The sequence below is a fragment of the Carya illinoinensis genome, chromosome 13, assembly GCF_018687715.1.
Source record: "Carya illinoinensis cultivar Pawnee chromosome 13, C.illinoinensisPawnee_v1, whole genome shotgun sequence".
NCBI lineage: Eukaryota > Viridiplantae > Streptophyta > Magnoliopsida > Fagales > Juglandaceae > Carya > Carya illinoinensis.
This window is the reverse complement of record NC_056764.1, coordinates 20142900-20170723: the sequence shown is the minus strand read 5'-3', so window position 1 is coordinate 20170723 and position 27824 is coordinate 20142900. Positions and strand designations below refer to the sequence as shown.

The 27824-nt window shown below is 37.2% G+C and overlaps 2 pseudogenes; one reads left to right on the top strand and one right to left on the bottom strand.

Moving 5' to 3' along the window:
* Positions 1-5911: 5911 nt before the first annotated feature.
* On the bottom strand, positions 5912-22610 carry LOC122291019 (annotated as a pseudogene).
* A 2565-nt stretch (positions 22611-25175) lies between these two features.
* LOC122291018 lies at positions 25176-27518 on the top strand (annotated as a pseudogene).
* The last annotated feature ends 306 nt before the right edge of the window (positions 27519-27824 follow it).

The following is a 27824-nucleotide window of genomic DNA, read 5'->3' as shown; positions in this document are numbered from 1 at the left end:
GCATGATTCTTGGGGAGGTGGGGAGGTGCCTAACAATTACAAAAGCACCGAACGATGCCTAATAAACCAAAGAAGCAAACGGTGCATAGCTCACTGTTTGCTATTTTGTCTCCATCTGCAACAATCTCCCACTTGGAGACAAATGAGTCTACATATCTTCATAGCAATCATCACAGCAACTTCAAGTCATGCCTTTAAGTACGAAGTCCAACTGAAGCTATACACAGCTTCAGTTTGTCAGCAGTAACTACTTTTGTGAACATATCTGCTGGATTCTCTGTTCCTCGTATCTTCTCAAGTATCAGCTGTCCACTATCGAGAAGAGATCGGATAAAATGGTATCGCAACTGTATGTGTTTTGTTCTGGAATGAAAGGCTGGATTCTTTGCAAGAAAAATAGCACTCTGACTATCACTGTGCAGAATGCCTTTTTCATTCTTCTTTCCCAATTCCTCCAAGAATGACTGCAACCAAACCATTTCCTTCCCTGCTTCAGTTATAGCAACGTATTCCGCTTCTGTAGTTGAGAGAGCAACAATCTTCTGTAACTTAGAAGCCACGATACAGCTGTACCACCCAGCGTATACACAAATCCAGTAGTACTTTTTCTGCTGTCAACGTCACCTGTTAAATCAGCATCTACATATCCCTGTAGTTTTAAACCTGCTTTTGTAAAGCATAGTGACGTATCTGAAGAGCCTTGTAGATATCTTAAAATCCACTTGACTGCTTCCCAATGCTGCTTTCCTGGATTACTCATGTACCTGCTCACAGCTCCCACTGCTTGTGCAATATCTGGCCTTGTACAGACCATGGCGTACATAAGACTACCAATAGCAGATGCATAGGGTATTCTATTCATGCATTCTTGCTCTTCCTCCGTCTTTGGCGACTGATCCTTAGTTAGTCGAAAGTGACTAGCTAAGGGTGTGCTTACTGGTTTCGCCTTGTCCATGTTAAACCTTCTAAGCACCTTCTTTACATACTCCTCCTGCGAAAGCTTGAGAGTATCATTAGACCTGTCTCTAATAATTCTCATACCAAGGATTTGTTTTGCAGCACCCAAATCCTTCATCTCAAACCGCTTTGACAACTACTTCTTTAGTTCATTGATTTCCTCGATACTTGACCCTGCAACGAGCATATCATCCACATATAACAGTAGGATAATATAAGAGTTGTCAAAGTTCTTCATATAGCAACAATGGTCGGCCTGCAGTCTTGTAAATCCATTACTGAACATGAAGTTGTCAAACTTCCAATACCATTGTCGTGGAGCTTGTTTTAGGCCATACAAGCTCTTCTTCAGTTTGCAAACCAGATTCTCTTTTCCCTTCACTGAGAATCCTTGTGGCTGGTGCATATAGATGTCTTCCTCGAAATCACCATGAAGGAATGCAGTCTTCACATCTAACTGTTCAAGATGTAGATTCTCTGTAGCCACAATTGCCAACACTAGCCTGATCGTTGTCAATTTTACAACTGGAGAGAAAATGTCTGTGTAGTCGACACCTTCTTTTTGTTGAAACCCCTTCACGACCATTCTGGCTTTGTAGCGCTTGCTACCATTGTGCTCTTCCTTAATTCTGTACACCAATTTATTGTGCAAAGCCTTCTTGCCTTTTGGAAGATTAGTTAGCTCCCATGTTTGATTTGACATCAGTGACTCCATCTCATCTTGCATGGCTTTCTCCCACTTGATCGAATCTTCAATTCGTAGAGACAGAGACGATTCTAAATAAAGGAGGGACGAAATTTAACTTGGTTCGGCAATTGCCTACGTCCACAGTTGCTGTTATTTCACTATGAAATGATTTTTACAGAAAAACTCTCTGCTCACCCACTCTCTACACTGTCTGCACACACGCAGCTCTCTGTTTTCTCTCTACACTCCTCTGCTGCGCTCTCTTCTGCACTCTCTTCTGCACACATAAGCTCTCCTATTTATAGGAGAGCAGATCACTTCATTGCAGTAATTTACTGCATGATTCTTGGGGAGGTGGGGAGATGCCTAACAATTACAAAAGCACCGAACGGTGCCTAATAAACCAAAGAAGCAAACGGTGCATGGCTCACCGTTTGCTATTTTGTTTCCATCTGCAACACTATGTAGGTGGCTTTCTCACCTGAAGAGAAAAACACTTTTTGTTAACATCCCTGCCACAAACACGAACAAACCGTTAAACAGAATTTCGTAAAGCCACTGCTCAATAGAGCTTCATAAAGCCAGGCTGATAAAACAGAATTTCAAGTAGATCATCACGAGCTTACTCAATTTTTTGTACAACGAGGAAGTGGCTGAATTTGCAATTGTTGTATGGAGCATATGTGAAAAGAGGAATGAATTTATTTTTAGCAAGAAAAAGATAAGGCTGCAAGCACAACTGCTATTATAAGTATATGGGAAGCTCCTTCAGAGGATATTTACAAGATAAAATTGGGATCCTGATATCTACAAGAGTCTGTGCAAGGTGAGACTATGAGTTGTTATCCGTGACTGGGAGAGAAGGGTTCCAGCAACCACGATAATAAATAGCCATCTGGATCCTGCCTATCTCCTTGTTGAAACATAAGCAGCTCTACAAGCAACGAGATTTTCTAATGATCTGGGATTTCTCTTTTACCGTTTGCGTTTCGTACGCTTGAATGCTTATCTTTTTATCTTTTCGTTTCCATTATCTAATACCTTTTAATTCAAGACTTATCCTTCTTTCTTCACTACTTCTATTCTAAATAGAAGTCTATTAGCACATCTCAATCTCATATTAGGTGCTTATAAATAGCATTCACGTCCTCTGCTTTTGTACTTCACCTCTTCTTCTCTCCTCTGCACCCAGCCCCACCCCACAACCTCTTCCAACCTTCTTTGGAATTCGAAACAGAAATAAAAGGTTCTCTCTCTCTTTTTCCGTCGTCCAAGATCATGATCCTCAGGTACACTTCAATTCTTTTATCTTTGTTCCTCGATCTGTGCCTTGACACTACCCGTTTTCAGAAATTAGTACTAGATATCGTCTATTTTATGTTTTCTTTGCAAGGTTCTTTCTTGGTAAAATGTCATTTTTTTGGTTGATATCCAAGTACTGCTTCGCGATCACCCACGATAATTGATAATTCCCAGCTTGATATATGCTCTCCTTTTGGGGTCACAGCTCTTAAAACAGAGCTCTACTGCTCTTTGAATTTCCTCACTCACATACTTTGGATTATATATGCCTGCATGCATCGCGCGACTCTTTATCCTATATCACACCCTCCACACCTTTGAGTCTCTGGCCTTTTCAAACAACATTGTTTTAATGTGATGTTACCGGCGAAGTTTTCTCATAAGAGATCGATGCATATATATATATATGGGGAGAGAGAGAGAGAGAGAGAGAGAGAGAGAGAGAGAGAGAGAGAGAGAGAGAGAGAGAGCTTTTAGAGATGATGGCATTGCAACAGCAGGCGAGATGCAGGAATGTATACTTCATTTCGAGTGAAGCCAGGAGCTAGCTAGCTAGCTAATGGTCTGGTGCCTGGAGTAGTTAGCGGCCTTCTGGCACTGCAAAATTAGCAGCCATGCATGCAACCTCCAAGAACAGGCTGGTTTTTATGAATCTCTTCTCACCATTAACATGGTGCAGATGAGAATACTTGAGACGATGCATGAAAGATATTTCTTCTTAGTTCTCACGTCCTCTACTTTTGGACTTCACCTCTTCTTCTCTCCTCTGCACCCAGCCCCATCCCACAACCTCTTCCAACCTTCTTTGGAATCCGAAACAGAAATAAAAGGGATAAACGGGCCTTTTCTTGCCGTTTCTCTCTTCTTATTTGGGATTTTTATTTTTCAGAGACATTTTCCATCGTCCAAGATCATGATCCTCAGGTACTGTAAAATTCTTTTATCTTTGTTCCTCGATCCGTGCCTTGACAATCCCCGTTTTCAGAAATTAGTACCAGATCTGGTCTATTTTATGTTTTCTGCACAAGGTTCTTTCTTGGTAAAATGTCATTTATTTTTTGTTCTGTTAGGCACCGTTCGTTTGCCCAGAAAAGAAAAGATGAAAGGATCCGGAAATTAAAAAAATGTATTTGGTGAATGTTTTTAAAATGGTTAAGAAATTAAAAAAATGTGTGGAAAGAAAACTGCACGTCTCGACAAGAACGTAGACGAAGGTCTCAAAAGAAAATAGACGAAGCTAGTGCAGTCCGAATGGATTTTTTTTTTCTTTTTTTATTTTCAAAACCAAAACTTATTGGGTTTCGCCTAGATTTATATATATGTGTATATCTTTCTTGCATTTTCTTGGGATCCGAACAGCTAGAAAGTTTTCTTTTTTTAAAAAAAAAAAATGGTTTTAGTGCATCGAATATTTATTTACCTTTGTAGCAATTTTTAAATATTTTCTCGGACTGAACTTTTAGAAACTTCTTGGGACCGAAAATAATTGAGTTTTTTAGTTTCTCCTTTGTTATCTTGTGTCGTCTTGAGTAACTACGCAATGGTTTAACTGCACATTCTAATGGTGGAAGAGAGTATGAATGCAAATAAATATTTAGTACATTTCGTATACACTAGTTTTGTCTTTTATGATAATTTTAGTAATTCTTGCACATATTTATTTGGGTTTGAAAATTATGGAGTAAACTACAGATTAAAGAAGAGATTTAGGGAAAGGGGTGTGGGTATCGTGATGGAATATCTACAATATGTTTAAATAAGATAATGCTCTAAGAGACGACTCTCAAAGATTGTGATCGTGCTTACTGGTTTGTCTTGTCAATCTATTTATGTGGCTGCTTTTATTATATTGGAAATTGTCTCATGCCTGATGCTAATATTTTGCATGCCTTTGAAATTATATATGGTCATAGTTGTTAGCCTTCATGTATGAGATGTCAGATAGTTCCTACAATGGTATGTGGCTTGTGTTTAATCTAAATATAGTATTGGTGCCTATTATGCCTCACCTCATAGATCTTGATTGGTTTGAGTTCTACGTCAAGTCTCATAAGTGCTGATACTATCTCAGTTGAACAATTAGAGGCTCTTAACTTATAACGGCAATCATGAATGTTAATCGTTCACGCATAGGAGTTTTGGCTGCTTAATTTTTTGATATATTTTCTTATTGTTTAGTATGTAAAAATGATTTAAATACGATTTTTTTAGGCCGAGGGGGAAGCTTGATTTTCTGGTGTATTTTCTATTGGACTGTTATGAATTACTAATTCATGTTGAAAACATCTATTTGCATGCCCTTTTTTTACAACCCCAACACACAACTGAAGTGAGTCTCACACAATGATAAGAAAATGATAGGTGTTTTAACTTTTTTATTACTATAATGGGTCCCACAATAATTGGCATAAAGTTTGTAAGCAACAAATAATTAGTGAAGCATCTTGAATGATAGCATCAACGATCACATGTTTGAGGAGAGTGTCTGCTACTTCTTAGAGCCAATTGGTTTAATCCTTTGATTTTGGAGGACCAAGTAGACTTTTATGATGATGCTGAAGATTATTATCCATAGGAAGAGGAAGAAGACGAGCTAGATGAAGTTTACTTCAATAGTTTAGCAAGTCTTGTATTGGGAATCGAAAGTGGGGTGATAATGGTTATGTCAAGTGAGGATGCCGAGAAGCAAAGCTAGTCTATCAACCAAATTTACAGGACTCTGGTACAGGTTCATCCCAAGAACCTTAGGAGCGTGTGAAAAGTGCAACTGGCCAAGGGGCAAAGTCGGCACTCAAACACGAAGCAGCTGATAAATATGCTAAAGAAAGCAGCAACAATATTTGGTGAGTTTGGGCCGGACTTAAGGCCATTTCTGTAAGTACCTAAGTTGGGTCTCAAACTTAAGTACCTATGTTTAAGGCCCAACTTAGGCACTTGCAAGAAAGGACTCACGTTTACCCAACCTTAGCAATGTTGCCGGTGCTTTCTTGCAATAGGTTTATCAGCAGCTTCATATTTGAGTTCCCTTTTTGCCCGTCGCCCAGTTGCACTTTTTGCAGCCTCCAAAGGTTCTCAGGATGAACCAGCACCAGTGTCATGGAAATTTGGTTGATAGACTAGCCTTGCTTCTTGGCGTCCTGACCTGACATAACCATTATCTCCCCCCACCTTTGATTCCCGATGATTTGCTGAACTGCTAAAGTAAACTTCATCTAGATTGTCTTCTTCATCTTCATATGGATAATAATCTTCAGCATCATCATAAATGTCTTCCTGGTCCTCCAAAATCAAAGGTTTAAACCAATTGGCTCTAAGAAGTAGGCAAACACTCTCTTCAAACATGTAATCGTCGATGTTGTCATTCAATATGCTTCACTAATTATTTGTTACTTACAAGCCTTATGCCAATTATTGTGGGACCTGTTATAGTAATAAAAATTTAAAACACCAATTTTCAAGGGTGAAATGGCCAATTAAGAGCATGAGGTTCTCCAAATGGAAAACTTAGATTCATTTTCAAGGTCTCATCCTATAAACTCAAATGGATGTTTACATTGTTGGCATGTTGGTTTGCCACAATAAGTGGCCCATCAAAGGATGCATATTCAACATAAGAACAATGTAAAGAGTACAATGGAATCCCAATGTTTAATGGAAGAGGAACGATTATGCTTGTCTTATATTTTATTCTTGTCAGAAACCATAAACCAAGTAAAAAATTTCCATAATAACATACATAAAAAAGCCAATCAATGGTCCTTGAAATCCATTCCCATTTTTATTCTCCAAACTCGAGATATCCAATTAGTTACACCTAAAGACTAAATTTGAAAAATGTCATACTAACATATAACCTTCATATTATTTTGCATCTAAGGAGAAATGATCATAGAGTACACAGTTTGTGCAAACACAAAAAGAAACTTGCAAGACACCAATCCACGTACAGTCTTTCATCATTTATCCAAAATTGAGAATATGATGAAAGACCTTTAAGATTGCACACTCATTGAATATAAGACCTTTAAGATTATGTCACTTGTCATATTTTTCATTGAGCTTAATGGTTGAAGTTGCAAATTGCAAAAACTTGGTTGTTTGGGGTGCACAATGTCGACAATTCAGTTGTTTTGGTGTGAAATTAGCCACCTCACCAACTTATTTTGAAAAGTGAGTGCTTAATACCCTAGTTTTCCAATTTTGGAATTTTAACAATGGAAACCACTAAAATTTAATTTTTTATCCTCATAAAAATAAAAAATAAAACAGAAGAAATGGTTGCTGGGTGGCTTTGAAGGGAGGTAGGGGATCCTCTCCATGCAGGTCTCCAATCCTATGTGATGGCTAGTTCCTCCCACCCTCTCGAGGGAGGGTGACTCCCCAACCTGTTTATGCTAGGCCTTTTCAAATATAGCCTCTCTTTTTTTTGGCCAAAAGGAGGGCGGCACCTCCGACACTTTATTAAAAAACAGCCTCAGTTATGGCGGAGGAATACATTTTATACCTGAAAATCAAAGCAACAACACAACCAAACAAAAAACCCAAAAAACCAAATAAACAAATGTTACAATCTAACATGCAGCAATCCCACTGGTTCTTCTTTATTTACAACAAGAAAACTATTGGAATTAATAGAGTCAAGAAAAAGGAGTCTAAGCTGAATGCAACATTCTAAAACCATGGGACAAGGCTAAAATGTTAGTTCAGTATCAAAATGGAGGTGGGGTTTGCTTTAATGGGACCAACATGTGGTGTACTCAACAACAATATGAAATTTAGAACCAAAATAGACAACAAACCGAGTTATGAGCATGGACAGTAAATCAAATGAAATTTTTAGAACTAAGTTTCTCAAGTGACTTTAAACAAGCACCTAGGTTGTAGGTCCTCTTTGCACCAAGGTGTTTCAAATGGGAGTTGGCGTTTATAAAAACATCACTTGCAAGTTCAATCTAGGATAGAGCATATGGAGAATATCTATAATTTCAGCACCAACAAACACTTTCTGAATAACATCACAAATTTCATATCAACATTTAGTATCCGAAACTGGAGTCTGTATCCCTTAAGTACCCACCATGCCCAGAGTCAACAATGAGTCAAAACAAGATTACAAATAAACCTCTATACTTGATTTCCAGGAAGTTGATAGGAATTCATACCAACACAATTTAAAATCAAACAAAAACCAAAACCCCCAAGCAAAACCTCTTTGTGCAAAGGATTCCCTTCACCTAGGTTACTTCGAAATTTACCCTTCCACCCAGTATGAGAATGAAATATTCATAACACCAAACAACAAATGGTTCATCCCGAAAAATGAATAGAAGACGAGCACAACAGAATTTTTGACTGAAAAAGCAATCCTCTATCCTCACGGTTTTCAGCTATGCCAGCCAGCATCGATGCCTCTCTTGCGTCCCACCACTCTCTTTTTAGCCTCTCTTCCTCCAATCCCTCTAATGATTCTACTGCACTCTCTCTCCAGGTGGTTATTCCCTCCAATTCCATGCGGTTTTGATGTGGGAAAGCTCTCCAATGTAAGATGTATGAGTTAGGGCACCAAGAAGGCTCATTCCTTCTAAGTATCAAGTGAATTCAAGTGTAGAGATAATACATTTTTTCCCATTATGTCCCTGCAATTACCTCTTCTGAAATGTAAGGCCTGGATGTGCATTCGTGACATTTTAGGACCAAAACAACCTTATTTTTTAGCTAAAACTTCATATTATTTCCACCCAATCACACCCCCCAACTAGCTGTTTGCTAGTCTCTAGCAAACAAAGTGAATGGAATCATACACAGGAGGCTACTGAATGGCATTCCATATGTTTTGAAAGTCACATGCTATGAATTACATCTGTTGAGTCTTAGAAACTTTGGAGTAAATTAGTCTGGAATGTCAACTGGGGAGTTATTCCATAATTTAGTAAATTAACCAAGGGAATTAAGTGCAACAGAGTTTGCTCCCAGGTAAGTGTATGGGAAGAGGGTTAAAATTCCAAGATTGACTACCAAGAGGCATTAGAAGCTTCAATCACAACAGCCAATATGAGATAACCACATGGTCTTACTCTAACTCAAAACCATTTTAATGGTGGCTTTCACACTATCCCACTTGATTATAGGCAGCCTTTTCCAAAACATGAATGTAAATCTTTTTTTTTTTTTTTGGTTCTTTTCTTTGGGTTTCTTTCGTGGGAGTCAGACCTATGAATGTGCGCCTACCCACACTTTCACAAATAAGCCCTTATCACTAGACTTCTTAAAGGTCTTTTTTTTTTTTTTTTTCAATTCCTGGCTTGTCCCTTTTCTCATTCATTTCAGCTTTCTTCCTAAACCATTAGGATATGGTTCATTAGAGTCCCAAACCAAAAGTGTGTTTTAACAACCAATGACCCAATGTAGTCTTCCCAGACATGCTGGGATTGTGTTGTGTGTGTTTTGGTAGAGACTTTTAACATTTATTTTCCTTGGTTTAACAACTAAATAACATGGATGAGCCCCACATTTGATCTAAATTTTTTACCTCACTCCATTGTATCTTCAACAAATCATTTTTCAGCATGTGAAAATCAGAAATAGACATTATTATTATTATTATTTTATTACAGAAATAATGCCAACACAGAGAGAGATAATCTAATTTTTAAACAGAGAGATGTGCCAACCTAGAGAGATAATCCCCACCCCCCAACTAAATTGTAGCATTTTCCTCAATGTGTGCAGGAGAAGTAAGAGATGATACCTGAGGAGTAGAACTTATTACTGAAAAAAATAACATGGATAATGCCTTCAATGCCAACTGGTTGATGAAGCCAGAATCTTGCAAGAAATAACTCAAAAATAAAGAGTAACAAAAACAAAGAAATAGGGGAAGGAAAAAAAAAAAAAGAAACAACTAAACAAAGGATGAAAGGTGCAGTTCGCATATGAGCTTGGTCAGTTGACAGTTGGTTCCTGTAATGGGATGGATGAAATTTCTGGTGCATAAGTTCCTAAGAATGGTTTTAGTCTTTGACCATTCACCTTGAAAGTATTACCATTCTGAGGGTTTGTTATTTCCATGGCACCATGAGGAGAAATTGATTTCACTAAGTATGGTCCACTCCACCGAGATCTTAATTTTCTAGGGAACAAATGAAGCCTAGAGTTGTAGAGTAAAACTTGTTGGTTAGGTTCAAAATTTTTTCTAAGAATGCTCCTATCATGTAAGACTTTCATGTGTTCCTTGGCTAGCTTAGAATTCTCATAGGCATCCCTCCTAAGTTCCTCTAACTCAGACAATTGGAGTCTTCTCAAGGAACCAATCTTTTCCATATCAAAGTTGAACTTCTTCACTGCTCAGTAAGCCTTCTGCTCAAGTTCCACAAGAAGATGGGATGCCTTGCCATAAACCAGTTTGTATGGAGGCATACCAAGTATAGTTTTATAAGCAGTCCTGTATGCCCACAAGGCATCAACCAACCTCATAGACCAATCTTTTCTTGAGGGATTAACAGTTTTTTCTAGTGCTTGATTTCCCTATTAGCTAATTCCACTTGGCCATTGGTTTGTGGGTGATAAGGAGTGGACACCTTATGCTGGATCCCATACTTTTTAAAAAGTGATTCTAGTTATCTATTATAGAAATGTGTTCCATTATCACTAATAATGGACCGGGGCATACCAAATCTGGACGCTATGTTGTCTTTTAAGAATTTAAACACCACTTGGTGATCATTCTTTTTACAAGGAATGGCTTCCACCCATCTGGAGACATAGTCAACAGCCACTAAGACATAAATATACCCAAAAGAAGGGAGAAAGGGGCCCATGAAGTCTAGAACCCAAACAGTCAAAGATTCCCAAAACTAGAATAGGGTGCAGGGGCATCATGTTTCTCCTAGTTTTTGACATGGCTCACATTTTTTGCAAACTTCTAAGGCGTCTTTAAATAAATGAGGCCAATACAAACCAGATTGTAGGATTTTAGCCATTGTTTTCTTTGCAGAAAAGTGGCCTGCACAAGCCTCATCATGACAAGCAGACAGGACAGCAACAATCTCATTGTTAGGGACACACTTACGGATTATTTAATCAAAACAGTATTTGAACAGGTAAGGGTCGTCATAGAAGAAATATTTTACCACAGCTTTGAACCTTTTTAGATCCTGAGGGTTCCAATGTGGAGGTGTTTTCCCTGTCACCAAGAAATTAAAATTGTCAACATACTGTGATACCCCCAAATTCCGTTTGGGATCAGATGGATATTTGAAGCGTCGAGACCTGCAACACAAGGTTACCTGTCCCTGTTCATGACATATAAGATGCAATTTTCCTAACATGAATCTAACATTATGCAATATTCGTAGCAAATAATTTTTTTTTCTTTAGCAATACTATGCACCAAACTGAAAATATCTCAAATGCTTAAAACATACTTCATACATAAAGACCCATTGAATAACTAAGATCACAACACTAGTCAAAAAATGGTTATGATCCAAAAAAGTACTGGACATGCAACTCCATAGTACAAGGAGTACTTTATGTTAACTACTATATTAACATTGACGTCGCATCATCGCTCAGTCAACTGTGTCTAATTGGTCAACTCTCGATTTTTCTTCAGGTCCTGCAACAAGATCTACCATTCGGGAGGAATGGTAGTTGGGACTACCACAGTGAGATTTGATTACAACTCTCAGTAAGTTAACAAAAAACCTCAACACAGGCTAATGATGCATGCATGACAGTAAAAGTATGAATGCATAATCAAATTTATAAGCAATCACAACATAACTTGACGTACAACATAGCATAACTGACATAACTTAAATTGAAACATGAACTGAACTTGCTCTGAAACTTGACTTAACATGAACTTGCTCTGTAACTTGACTTAACATGAACTTCTGAAACTTATTCTTTAACTACTTAAATACATACTCCACAGTTGTTGTAGCCCCATGTATCATATGTGTCACAATTGTTGTGTCTCACGTAACGTATGCATCACAATTGCTTTGACCCCATACTTCGTGTGCCACAATTGTTATAGACCCCACGAAACTAAATGTAGCTCAACTTCTAGGGTGCTACATGGGTCCCCTAGAGCCATGTGTCCCTGCCGATTACCGTATCACAATATAGGTATCTGAACCAGCTGTGCGTGCGTTAATACATATTCCACAGTTATTATGGCTCCCGGTATTCTACGTGTCACAATTGTTGTGTCTCACGTAGTGTATGCGTCACAATTGTTGTGACCCCATACTTCGTGTGCCACAGTTGTTGTAGACCTCACTAAACTAAATGTGGCTCCATCGGTGTTAGTGTCTAGTGCGCTTCAGTGACCAGCTAGTTAGGTCTCTGCCCACAACCTGTTGACGGTATTTCGTCAACTCATGGGATTTCACACATATTTAAACACTCTAGCATGAACAAAAGACTTTCACTAGGATATTACCCCATCCTAGGACATAGGGTCATGATTGACATGAATAACTTGACTTGACTGTTCTCAAAATACACACACTGTACTCAAGACGAGATGTGACTTGAATACGAAAGGACAAAAACCCTGATGTAACATAACGTGACTTGAACATAACTCGAAAGACATGACCAAATTGATATTGAACATTTCGTAACATGACATAAACATGTAACACACAATATTTCATAATATGGTATCACATGTAACGGAAAACACACATAACATGACATAACATACATGTATTAGATGGCATATTTAACATGATGTACTTGCAATGTATACTAATAAGTGACAGAATATATTGTGTAACAGATAAAAATTCATGACAAAATAAATTCTGTGTAAGAGACAAATATGTGATAACTTGGCATGGCATGGTATATATGATAACACACATACATACACTGTAGTTCCTTTACTTTGCACACATGCACAGTAAACTGTTAGTAAGTTAAAATATGGAAGAGGATTAGACTCAACTAAGGGTTGTGTGTTGGCCTTTCTTACCCAATAAAATTCATAAATATCAGCTCAAGATATTTTCTGAAGGTGGAGTGTAGACTTGAAAGAATGAGATGGCTCTTTGACTTTTCCCTTCTAGAACCTTCTAGACCCTATTGAAAACATCTGATTAGCCATGTGGGGGATGAAATTACTTGGCCAAAATCAATGCTAAGGTGCCCAATTTCATGGGCCTTATTGGGCCTAAACTGAAGGGCGTCAATTTAGGGTTTTAAGAGGGTTTGGGTTGCTATCAAGTCCAAATCTAATTTCTCTTGATCCAAGTATCTAATACTATTCATAATGTGTGGCTAAGATCTTTTCATGTGTCCAATTAAAACTTCTCTAACTTAATTTAGACATTCCACAGTGTGATTTTGAAACTATTGCACTTGATGCGCTTATCCATGTTACTATTCACTCCAAAAAAGTGCATGATAAACTTGGTATCAAAAAATCCTAAATATTCATATGAAGCTACAGTGAAAATCCTTTACTAAAATTTAGCCCTGAAGTGCCCCTAAAAATAAATTCATAGTTTCAAGTAGGTGTTTCGTCCGAAAATATGAGAATGAGTTATTGTACCATAAAATCTTAAATAATCCACCGAGTCTAATGGTACTAAACATAACACATTCTGACACTTCTAACTATCTCCAATAATTAAAAACACACTTCTAGTACTATAGTATGTGTTAACACTAACTATGTGATTAGACTAAAACCTATACGATTGATAGATTCATATAAACTTATAAGGTCTTCACGAGGTTCCTAAAACCCATAGAAATTCCACAATTGAATTTTTTGTGGCCTGTTACAATAATGGACTTCTAGAATCAAGAAGAATTACTTCTAGCCTCAGCATGGTAAATGTGACCGTGTTTCACATATTTCGCTCGAAAAAACTTGGTCCATAAATTTTCAACTGTTAACAATCTCCATGCAAATTTCATGTGATGAGACCTCTGCACTTCATGGAAGTTTATCATGCCAAGTCCCCCTTCCTTGTAAGGTTTGCATATTCGATCCCAAGCAAACAATTTCATCCTCGGTTTTCCATTCAATTCTCCCCAAAAAAATGTAGAAATCAAAGAGTTGAGTCTTTTGAAAACCTTCATAGGCACATTTGAAACTGCCAAATGGTGTGTAGCCATACATGATAAAACATGTTTCATGAGCGTAAGCCTACCACCTTGAGATAGTAAATGCAATTTCCAGCGAGCTAATTGGAAGAAACCTCCCCAAAAAAGTAATCTTGACAACACATCCTCCATAATAATAAATAAATATGGAGATAGGGGATTACCTTATCTTAGACCCCGAGTTAGTTGGAAGAAACCCTTGAAAGTCCCATTCATCATAATGGAGGACCAAGGGGACTGAACACACTCCCTTACAAGATTACAAACCTGATGAGAAAAGCCAAAAGATGTTAACACATCCGATAAAAATTGCCAATTTACGTGATCATAGGCTTTGGCCATATCAATCTTCACCATAATGTTGCCACCATTTGCTTTCTTATTTAGAGAGTGAACTAATTCCTAAGCCAAAGTGATGTTTTCAAAGATGCTGCAACCCAGAATAAACACTCCTTCTTCCTGAGAAATCAACTGAGATAAATAAGGTGTTATCCTTTACACGAGAACCTTAGAAAAAAATCTTATACACAACAAAGCAAAGGCTGATAAGATGAAACTTGTCAAAAATCTTAGGATCCTCTACCTTCGAAATCAACACCAGATAAGATGCTGTGTAAAATCTAGGTAAAGTAGAACCTGAAAATAACTCCTTGGCTGCCTCAACAACATCCTCTTTGGTCAAATCCAAGCAACTTAAATAGAAACCCGAGACAAAACCCTCCAGTCCAGGTGAGCTCTCTTTCAGAATTGATTTCAAAGCAACCAAAATCTCAGTCTCATATAGCAAGCGCCAAATTATTATCCTCAGATATAGACCACTGTATAAAAGGTGGGCGATCCACCTTTTCAGCAATAGAATCATTTGAAAGATAGTTCTGAAAATAATTTCAAGAATCCTAATGGACCTATTCCGATGAGTTCCAAACGACTCTATTCTCTAGCCGCATGTTCTATATGACATTATTTTTTCTCTGTTGGTTAACAACTACAAGGATGTATTTTCCATTCTAGTTGCCCTATAAAAGCCAACTCTTTTTTGCCAATTGAGAGAGTCTGGATTCTTCACTACTTTCCTTTGTATCTAGTTCAAGTTTAGTCACCAAAAAATCTCATTCTACCTCATTATCATAGGCCCCTTGTAACCGAGTCTCTAAGACCTCCAATCTCTCTTCTAACTCTTTAATGCTTTGCCCCACATGGCCAAAGACCTGTTTAATCCAAGCTCATAGCACAAGCTTTGTTTTTTTCAATTTTTCCACCCACCTTACAGAGTCACAAATGTAGTTGGTTCCTTCCATACTTCTCCCACACATCGTAAAAAATCTTCATGAGATACCCACATATTTTGAAAGCGAAAAGGATGATGGCCATAGCTTACCACTGGTTTTTGGGAGTGAATGAGCATATGAAAATAATTCGATGTCTTCCGTTGAAGATATTCAAAGAAATCTAAATGAAACCAATTTACAAAATGGGTATTAATCAATACTCTATCAAGCCTAGCCTAGCTTCGAGTCTGCCCCTCATGGCCATTACACCACACTAGTCACCGTCCCAATAAACCATAGTGGTCATATTATTTTGCATCTAAGGTGAAATGATCATAGAGTACGCAGTTACTGCAAACACAAAAAGAAACTTGCAAGACACCAATCCACAGTCTTTCATCATTTATCCACAATTGAGAAGATGATGAAAGACCTATAAGATTGCACACTCATTGAATATAAGACCTTTAACATTGTGTCATTTGTCGTATTCTTCATTGAGCTTAATGTTTGAAGTTGTAAATTGCAAAAATTTGGTTGTTTAGGGTGCAAAATGTCGATAATTCAGCTGTTTTGGCATGAAATTAGCCACCTCACCAACTTATTTTGAACAGTGATTGCTTACGATCCAAGTTTTTCAATTTTGGAATTATAACAAAGAAAACCACTAAAATTTATTTTTATTTCCTCATAAAAATAAAAATAAAAAAGAGGGAATGGTTGTTGGGTGGCTTTGAAGGGAGGTGGGGGATACTCTCCATGCAGGTCTTCTATCCTATTTGGCTTTGAAGGGAGGTAGGGGATTATCTCCATGCAGGTCTCCTATCCTGTGTGATGGCTGGTTCCTCCCACCCTCTCGAGGGAGGGCGACTCCCCACCCTGTTTCTGCTAGACCTTTTCAAATATACCCTTTTTTTTCGAGCAAAAGGAGGGCGGCACCTCTGGCACTTTGTTAAAAAATGGCCTCACTTATGGCTGAGGAATATCTTTTACACCTAAAAATCAAAGCAATAACACAACCAAACAAAAAACCAAATAAACAAACATTACAATCTAACATGCAGCAATCCCGCCTTATCCAACCTGAGCATTCCCTTCAACTTAAGTGGCAGAGAAATAAAGTCAGAAAAAGTGCTATTATAACCTTCCTCACCCCTTCGAGTGAGGAAATTCGCCACATTATTCCCCTCGTGAAACTGATGATTAATGTTGAAATGCACTTTTCTTACCAAAATCAATAAGTCATCCCAATAATCCCATAAATACCGTGTTGTGCACTGTCGACTACTCAACCAAGTAACAGTCAACTTGGAGTTGCTTTCAATAATTATCTGATTAAAACCCAACTCTTTACACAAAGTTATACTAGCTATTAACATCCTTAATTCAGCCTCATTATTTGTACCGTGACCAAAATAACAAGAGAAGGCACCTATGAAATTAGCTCTCTCCATTGCGAATGACCCCTCCTCCACCGCAAGTACCCAGGTTGCCTCGGCAACACTCATCTACATTCAATTTTAACACCCTTAATTCAACCAAGGCCATCTGTTGTTCTATTACATGCACTTTCTCCCCCTCCTTTGCTACCCCAGCTACAACTCCATCCGTAACCAAAGCCATGGTTTGCTCCATCATGTGTTCTTTCTCTCCCTGCTTCTCAACCCCACCCGCTACCCCATCCGCCACCAAGGTGACTTGCTCCTCCTCACTAATTTCTTCTTTCACAATAGTTTTCTCCTTCCATACTCACTGGTTCTTGATCTGCACACGGTTACCTGTCCCCCCTCCTATCTTGTGTTATATCTTTCCCATATGACAAACCACTTTCATATACCCTTGTCACATCAACTTATCTATTCAATATATACCACTTAAATGTTCTTTCTTAAAGACGAATGGGCTCTTGCCCCAAACTGGCTGAGTGCACACATGTGGTGACCTTTAAATTAAAGAACAAAAACCCGTAATTATGACTTGAGAAGTCATTAGGTAGGGCGCCGGGGCTTGTCCCAAAAAAAAGGAAGGCCAAGAGAGACCTATGGGAATGGGCTGATAGCAAAAAAACAGACGCACCAGAGATCTAGATCGGCATGCAAAAGTGAGACAACATATTGACAAACACACCCCTACCTGTAAAATTCATGAGAAGCCGCACCGCATTAAATAACCCATATAGCATCACAACCCGACCTAAGATCTTGTCCCTGATAGAACACCTAGAGAGAGACCACACCTCACCACCAATCTCGACTCAACGAACTCGCGAGAGAACTAGAATTAAATGCAATGACATGGCAACCAGTACAGGAAACGAACACTCCAAGCTCAAAAGAGAAGGAGAGGTTCAAACTTAAGGGGAGAATATAATGCTAAAATCTAGGTAAAATAGCTACTTGCTCTAGTTCAATATTTTTTGGCTGATTCTCCAAGAAATATTCTAACTTAATCATCGAAGGCAACCCGGGGACTCCAATCCATTCTACTTTCTGATTGCAAGTTACAAGAAGACATGGCTGTCATTACAGAAAATTTCCTTAACATTTAGCACCGTCTATGGGATTTTTCATTGCCTATATCTTAACGTACTTTTTGTAGCCCTGCAGAATACCTGCTTTTCGTATCGGGAATAGAAACCATACAAAGCGAGTCACATCTTTTCTCTCTTTATAATACACAGATTTTAATTAAGGGATTTTTCCAAAAAAAATGCCTATCAAAAGATGTGACTTCAAAACAATATAACGAATAATTTTATGGACAAAAATATATACAACTTTTCAGAGATGTAAATAAAAAAACATATAAAGCCAACAGAAATCAAATAAAATAAACCAAAGTAAACCTTAGTAATAATGTCTTTTTTTTTTTTTGTTTGTTATTTTTAGATATATTAAATTATGTTTTTATAATTCAATATAATTTTAAAGAAATAATTTCATTTTTCTTGTGAATTTATTTTAATGTATGGTTTATCTCAATAAATTAGTCTTTTTAAATGTTTTTCAATATTTAAAAAATTAAATTAGATAAGTCCATAGTTTGAGCTTGTAACATATTCGTTTGAATGTTAAAAAAAAAATGGAGGCCAAATTTGTTAGATCAGTTCGAAACATATACTATGTTTGTTCTACTTTTTGGACGAAATGTAGACATCATCCCAAATAAGCAAATTTTATGATGAAATTTTGTTTGAAAATTTTTTTCATTCCACACACATTTCATCGTAAAACATAAATTTGCTGAAGTCTTTTTATTTTTTCTCATTTCTCAAGGGAATTTACATTTTTTTTCTTTTCTTAAGTTTAATACTTTATTAATTTTTTTTTTCCTTTTGCAAAGTAGAGTTTTTGCTTTATATTTTTCAATTCATTCTAGCTTTTTTAATATTTATACAATGGGTATTGTGAACTAAAAACATAATGTTACAATTAAAAGAAAAACAAATAAGGGCCAACTTACCAAAGAGTTCTGCTTGGGACAACCATCATGCGGAACTGAGGGGCAACCAGCAACTTTTTCCAATGCTTCGTGTGATGCCCCTGACTCCCATGTACAGAAATGCGAGAACTGTGACCTCGAAATTATGACAACATGGGTAACGCACCCCAACAACCAATGCCAAGTGTGCGTACATGCAAAAAGTGTACAATAAAGGTCGCAGAGGATAATTAAAAGTTAGTCAACTAATTAATAGAATTTTAAATACAAATTTTCCAAAATAAAAATGCCTTCAAAAGTTATACAGTAATCTGATAAAATATAATACAAATCCAAAATACATAACAAAAGTGGGAAATCAATCCCAAAACATGGAAAATGACCTAGGTCACTCCTCTGGTGGAGCTGATCCCACGAGCTCAATGTCCTCGCCTGCATCAAAATTTATGATTCCATAAAACAGAATAATAGGGTTCGAATACCACGTGAGATTGTGAATGAGGTAAGTAACCAACCAAACAACCCACAAGATAAAAATACATTAATGCAACTAACATATATGCGTGCATATGCTGAAATATACATCAAACCCAAAACATCATTTTTTTCTAAAAATAAATATTTTTCCAACACACTCCAAAATTCCCATTTGGCCAAAAATCATTCGATTAAAATAAACTACAATTTTTCCAAAAAAGGCCCGAGTTTAAACTGCCAATAATCTTGTATGCACCATTATCTCCCTTAGGGACTATCCGCATACCCTGGCTCCCTTCGTCCCACCACGGGTAACGGCCGTGTGTGTGACTTCGTAACAAATGATGCCCAGCTCCGTGCTTAGTGCATTCGTGGCCAAGCATCCTCTAGCTCCCACCAATAGAGGGGCCACAGAGTCAACACGAGACCCTTACCATCCCATCTGATTTCGTTATCGCCCAGCGACAACCCAGGGGATGTCACTCAATATATTATGCTCCCGAGTTTCTAGAGGAGCTCCATCGAGATAATGTCCCATCTCGGCTTGTGGTCGTGATATGTATGCACCCAAAATCAGTTCTCCATACGAAAACCCAGTTTGCCACAGTAGCACATGGAGGTGAACTCGTGGAATCTAGGGTGTTGCGAAGAGAGATAGTGGATGAGAGATAGAGATGAGTTCTAGTGGGGTGACAGTCTTTAGCCTAAGAGGGGCGGTGACGACCAAGGTGCATGGCGGCGCTGGGCTCGGGGAGGGGGAATGCACAGAGGACAAGAGCAAAGGGAGAGGGGGGTCGTGCGGGAGGCAGGGGAAAAAGGAGAAGAAGACAAGAAAAGGAGAAAGAGGAAAGGAAAAGGGAAAAAGAAAAAGGAAGAGAAAGAAAAGGGATCCAGTCTTTTCATCTCGGGTCTCAAAACTAATCCAACGAAAAGAATTTCAAAACGGCAATTTACATCAATAGTTTAAACGCAGTGACTAAGTAAAATAAAATAATAAAATTCAACAATTAAATAATTTAAAATAAAGAGAACTTTAAATAATAAACAATGATTAATAACAATAAAGCACATTGAATTTAAATTTCACAGTTAGAAATAATAAAATAATACAACTAAAATCATATAAAATTTTGAACAAGAAAGTACATAATCTTATTAAATGAAATAATTATTTAATTAAAATACACGTAAATATAGCGTATCACACTATTTTAGCTAATTTGAGGAAAAATAACACAAAAAGAAATACATAGACGTAGCTCTTTTAAATCAGAAATTTCATTTTACGTTCGAGCATCTATTCAGTTTGCATCTATGTTAGAGCTTTTCTTCGTGGGTTCTTCCACACATGGACGAAATGGGCTGCATTAGGGTTTATTCGAAATCTTTTAAAGGATTTGAATAGAGATGTGCAAATCGATCTGCTTTGCGTTTAGGTTAGGGCATTTCTTCGTGCATTGGTTCTTCCACAAATTGGAGAAAAGGGTTGTATTTGGGTTTTGTCTGCAAATCGATCTGCTTTGCATTTGAGTTTGAGCTTTTAAATTCATGGGTTCTTCCATAGAATCTTGCATCCAAGAAAAGAAAGAAAAAGAAAAAAGTTTAGAATTTTCTTCCATCCTAATCAAACTCACAAAGCAAAAAGTAAAAAACAATAAACAAAAGAAAGTTCCAAGAAGAATTGATGAAGTCTGAAACTTGATGCTCTAAGTACTCTAAGTTATCACTACAAACAATTAAACTGCACAATATCCCGTGCCCTCGAATGGAAGAAAAATTGTGTAGAAAAATAAAAGCAAAACTCTTCCAGCTTGTTTGATGCAATCACCACGCACCTTAATGCAACATTCTCAAAACAAAGTTCTAATCCACACCATTGCTGTCATAAAAAATATATATAAATAAATAAAACTGTAGAAAAGTTTCAAAAAAAAAAAAAAAAGGCTAAAACATACCAATCAAGGACCATGACCAAAGATTTTATGTTTGAAACAAATATAGACTAACTATTAAACTTTTCTCTCTTTGTACACAGATTTTTATTAAGGGATGTTTCCAAATAAATGCCTATCAAAAGATGTGACTTCAAAACAATATAACGAACACTTTTTATGAAAAAAAAATATATACAACTGTTGAAAGTTTGTAATAAACAAACATATGTAGCCAATATAAATCAAATAAAATAAACAAAAGTAAACCTTAGTAATAAAAAAATCAAAATGATAAAAACAAAAACAATGAACGTCTTCCTTTTTTCGTTATATTTGGATATATATTAAATTATTTTTTTATATCTCAATAAATTAGTCTTTTTATTTGTTTTTCTACATTTAAAAAATTAAATTATGTAAGTCTACAATTCGAGCGTGTAACATATTCATTTGAATAAAGAAAAGAAAATAGAAATGGCAACCAAATTTGTTAGATCAATTCGAACGATATACTATGTTTGTGCTACTTTTGGGAGAGAACATGCTGATCGTCCCAAATAACCATCTTTTAGGATGAAATTTTGTTCAGAAATTTTGTTCATTCCACACACATTTTGTCCCAAAACATAAGTTTCGTTGTAATCCTTTTATTTTTTTCTCATTTTTTAGGGGAGTTTCTCATTTTTCTTTTTTTAAGTTTATTCATTCCGACTTTTTTAATCTTTATACTATGGGTATTGTGGGACTAAAGACATCATGTTAAAATTAAAAGAAAAACAAATTAACAAGGGTGATTGCTGACTTACCGAAACATTATTTGGGTTGCCCAATGTGGCATAGCCTTAGGCCATGCATGTTTCCCATTAGTTCCGTAACCTTGGCGGCAGTCACCCTTTAGTTATAATAATATATGTATTACAAGGGGTTGGCCACACCATTTTCTTTTCCTTTTCTTTATAACCAAAGGACATGAGAAATAACATCAGGGAATGATCCCCGCCATATAGTACTTACAATATTAGTAACATTCCAAGCAAACCTTCTAAGCCTATGTACGGCTTCATTTCCCAATCTCCCAACATGTTGAACTTTGCAGCTACTAAACCTCTATATCAATTCTCGAGCATCTTTGATTATATTACCTAGCAGAAACATAGAATCTTCTGTACGTTGAAGATCTTGCACCATTAAAAGTGAATCACTTTCTAAAATAAGATCTTTAATTCCCAAGTGAACAGTTAGCGTCGCTAGCAATTCAATCTTTATTGGATCATTCACCTCATGCTCCTTCCTGCTTACTACCATAATCACTGCCCCTTGGTCATCACAAAGAATCCCTACACCTGCACTGTGTTGATCAGCAAACATAGCACCATCCACATTTAGTTTCATAACCCTTGTGGTGGAGGCTCCCATCGACAACAACTCTTTTCATCTTCAGTGGCTTTCCTTTGACTTCTTCATAATTCTTATGCACTGCAAGGGCATGACCAATCACTTGATTAGGTAACAAGTTCTTATCCTCATAAACCATCTTATTTCTTCTATACTAGCAACTCCATGCAATTAGAAAGAAAAGCTCCATTTGCTCTATGCTACATTTTCCACTTACCTAGATGGCCATCCCCACAAACTCTTGATGAGAGTCAGTTAATTGAAATGTAGGAAAACCTTTTCTCCATCTTTCTTGTAGCATAAGACAATAATATAAGGCATGAGCATTATCTTCTGTCACACCTTTACATAGCTAATAGTTTATCCTCAGGCAACTCCTTCATCTTCTTCAGATTGTGTTTAGTTGTTGGCCCCTCTTTACAATCTCCAAGCAAAAACTTTCACCTTATTTGGGATTGTGAAAGTGATTCTCCTATCTTTCTTCAGATTGTGTTTAGTTCTTGAAGAAACATTACCACTTTCTCATTATTGTAAATGTTGACTTCTAAAATGGCATTCAAATTTTTTGTTATGCCCATTTTCCTGGTTATTTAGTTTTGTTTTCTACTTTTTTTGCTTTCTAAATAATTTTAGGCTTCATATAACGAGTTTTACTTTTTATAAATGATTTATATATATTTTTTCATTATTTTATAGCACACGACGTGCTACGTGTTATTGTGTGGGGTGCCATATCAAAGATTTGTTAGCATCCGAGACTATTCTTCCACATAACCCTTATAAATTCTGTAACTTAAAAATATATTCATATCACGGGTTAAAATTCAAGTTATATGTAGGGGTGCATAATGACTTAGTCAAAGTACGATTCCCCGAAATCCAACTCCAACTCTGACTTTTTTGGAGTTCAAATCTACATATATATATACATATATATAATAAATTAGGCATAGTCTTTTTGTTTGAACTTTTGCAATTTGAATAACACCGATGTTAAAAATTGCATATAGAGGAGCTTTACCTTAAAATGCAACATTTTTTTTCTTTAGTTTGTTTTGGGGTTTCCCTATGTATAGAGGAGGTGTTGTCAAGATTACTCCGCAAGAATTTTGAAGAGGGTCGATTTGGATGTTTTTCTCATCCTGTGGGTGCGCCTCTTGTCGCACATTTACTGTATGCGGATGATCTTTTAGTTTTTGTGAATGGTGGCAAGCTCTCGGTTCATAGGCTTGTATAAACCTTGGAGGTATATGAAAAGTGGTCTGGGCAATTAATCAATAAGGAAAAATGTGATTTCCTTTTCTCAAAGACCTTTACTTCTGGGTGGCATCGTAATCTCATGAGATCAACTGGTTTTGTGGAAGGAAAGTTCCTAGTCACCTACTTGGGGGTCCCTCTAGTTGAAGGACGTCTTACATCAGAGACTTGGAACCACTTATTGAGAAGACTCAGAAGAAAGTAGCTGGCTGGAAATTGCATTTACTATCTCAAGGTGGTAGGCTTACACTCATGAAACATGTTTTATCATGTATGGCTACACACCATTTGGTGGTTTTAAATGTGCCAATGAAGGTTTTCAAAAAAACTCAACTCTTTGATTTCTACATTTTTTTTTTTGGGAGAATTGAATGGGAAACCGAGGACGAAATTGTTTGCTTGGGATCGAATATGCAAACCTTACAAGGAAGGGGGACTTGGCATGAGAAACTTCGATGAAGTGCAGAGGTCCCTTCACATGAAATTTGCATAGAGATTGTTAACAGTTGATAATCTATGGACCAAGTTTGTCTGAGTGAAATATGTGAAACACAGCCACATTTACCTTGCTGAGGCTAGAAGTAATTCTTCCTTATTCTAGAAGTCCATTATGAAGGTTTTTCTTGAGGTCACAGAGAACGTCATAGTGAAGGTGAGAAAGGGCAACTCTTCGTTTGGCTTGATCGGTGGTTGGCGAGTGGGCCGCTGTGTGACAGTAGGGACTCTGGTCAGTCTAAGATTAAAAAAAAAAGAGGTATGGGTTGATGGAACCTGGGATGAGAACCATCTTGTTGAACTAATCGATTTAGAAAAAATAGAGGAGATTATGCACGGCTTTGTGGCTGGAAAGGTGGGCAATGATATTGCCGTTTGGAAATCTGCAGCTAAGGGTGACTTTATGTCGGCCTTAATGTGGGAGCTAATTTGGGTCAGAGGAACGGACGGACCAGCTGGGCATGGATTGGATTTGGCATCTCCTTCTTCTGGAAAACATTTCTGTGTGCATGTGGAAAGCCCAATTCAATGGGCTACCGTTGGACTCTTAGGTGCAATCGCTTGGAATACTGTTAGCCTCTTGGTGTAACTACTGCAGTCAAGGCCACTCAAAAGATTTAAATCATGTGCTTTACACTGGGAGTATTGCTACAAACATATGGAAGATAGCAGCCATTGCATTGGGCATTAACCATGTTCCTGGTATGGTCATGGTGGGCGACGGTGATGCAATGGTTCAATGTGTCAAAGAAGTCAAATCACAGGGGGATTCTTCTCGACACTATCCCGTCTATTATTACTTGGCGTCTCTAGATGCGTAGATGCAAGGCTCAAATGGAAAACTCCTTTGAATTGGTATCGAGTGTTTCATTGGCAGTTAAAGTTTGGATACGGAAGATTTCATCTATTATGGTGAAACAATGGCCTATTTCTGCTAGAGATGAGGCTATCCTTCGGGCTCTTGAAGTTACATATATTGATTGTGAAAGGCCTATTCCGAAACTGGTCTATTGGAGGAAACCGGCTGAAGGGTGGATTAAATTGAATGTAGATGGTGTTGTCGGGGCAACCCAGGTACTTGTGATGAGAGAGGTAATTTCAAAGGTGCCTTCTCTTCTTATTTTGGTCATGGTACAAATAATGAAGCTAAATTAAGGGCGTTAATAGCGGGTATAACTTTGTGTAAAGAGTTGGGTTTTAACCAGATAATTATTGAGAGCGATTCCAAGTTGATTGTTACTTGGTTGAGTAGTTGATTTTGTTAAGAGACGTGCATTTCAACATTAATCATCAGTTTCGCAGAGGGAATAATGTTGCAGATTTCCTCCCTCAAAGGGGGGAGGAAGGTTATAATAGCACTTTTTCTGATTTTATTTCTTTGCCACATAAGTTGAAAGGGATGCTCAGGTTGGATAAGGCGGGATTGCCACAAGTTAGATTGTAATGTTTGTTTATTTGGTTTTTTACGTTTTTTGTTTGGTTATGTTGTTGCTTTGATTTTCAGGTGTAAAAGGTATTCCTCTGCCATAAGTGAGGTCATTTTCTAATAAAGTGCCGGAGGTGCCGCCCTCCTTTTGGCTAAAAAAAAGATAGGCTATATTTGAAAAGGTCTAGCAAAAACAGGTTGGGGAGTCACCCTCCCTTGAAAGAAAGGGTGGGAGGAACCAGCCATCACATAGGATAGGAGACCTGCATGGAGAGGATCACCTACCTCCCTTCAAAGCCACCCAGTAACTAGTACTTCTGTTTTATTTTTTATTTTTATGAGGATATAAAATTAAATTTAGAGGTTTTCATTGTTAAAATTCCAAACTTGAAAATAAGTTGGTGAGGTGGCTAATTTCACACCAAAACAACTAAATTGTCGACATTGTGCACCCTAAACAACCAAATTTTTGCAATTTGCAACTTCAACCATTAAGCTCAATGAAAAATACAACAAGTGACACAATCTTAAAGGTCTTATATTCAATGAGTGTGCAATCTTAAAGGTCTTTCATCATCTTCTCATTTTTGGATAAATGATGAAAGACTGTGGATTGGTGGCTTGTAAGTTTCTTTTTGTGTTTGCACAAACTGTGTACTCTATGATCATTTCTCCTTAGATGCAGAATAATATAAGGCCTGTATGTTAGTCTGACATTTTTCAAATTTAGTCTTTAGTTACAAGTAAAGACGTACATTTGAAAAATGTTAGATTTATGGGGATCTTTTACTTGGTTTATGGCTTGTGACAAGAATAAAATATAAGACAAGCATAATTGTTCCTTTTCCATTAAACATTGGGATTCCATTGTACTCTTTAGATTGTTCTTATGTTGAATATGAATCCTTTGATGGGCCACTTATTGTGGCAAACCAACATACCCACAGTGTAAACATCCATTTGAGTTTATAGGATGAGACCTTGAAAATTATTTTATATATATATATCTATTAAGGGGTGGCAAATTTTGAATCTAGGTCTAATTGGCCATTTCAGCCTTGAAAATTGTTGAGTAGGTAAAAATAATTTAGATATGATTTTTTTGGGCGACTGGGCAAAAGCTTAATTTTCTTGTATATTTTCTGTTGGACTATTATGAATTACTAGTTCATGTAGAAAACATCTATTTGCATACCCTTTTTTTACATCCCCAACACACAACTCAAGTGAGTCTCCCACAATGATTAAAAAAAATGATTGGTGTTTTAAATTTTTTATTACTATAACAGGTCCCACAATAATTGGCATAAGGCTTGAAAGTAACAAATAATTAGTGAAGCATATTGAATGATAGCATCAACGATTACATATTTGAAGAGTGTCTGCATACTTCATAGAGCCAATTGGTTTATACCTTTGATTTTGGAAAACCAGGAAGACATTTATGATGATGCTGAGGATTATTATCCATATGAAGATGAAGAAGATGATCTAGATGAAGTTTACTTCAGCAGTTCATTGGGAATCGAAGGTGGGGAGATAATGGTTATGTCAAGTTAGGACGCCAAGAAGCAAGGCCAATCTATCAACCAAATTTCCAAGACACTGGTGTCGGTTCATCCTGAGAACCTTAGGAGGCTGCAAAAAGTGCAACTGGGCGACGAGCAAAAAGGGCACTCAAATATGAAGTTGCTGATAAAGCTACTGAAAGAGAGCACCCGCAACATCTACTAAGGTTAGGTCAAACATGAGTCCTTTTTTGCAAGTGCGTAAGCTGGGCCTTAAACATAGGTACTTAGGTACTTAAGTTTCTATAGTTGTTATGGCTGTGGGTTCTACAATCAAGTTTGAGACCCAACTTAGGTACTTACAGAAAAGGCCTCAAGGCCGGCTGGTTGCACTTTTCACACCCCAAAGGTTCTCGAGATGAACCGAAACCAGAGTCTTGAAAATTTGGTTAATAGACTGGCTTTGCTTCTAGGCATCCTAACTTGACATAACCGTTATCACCCCACTTTCGATTCCCAATACAAGACTTGCTAAACTACTAAAGTAAA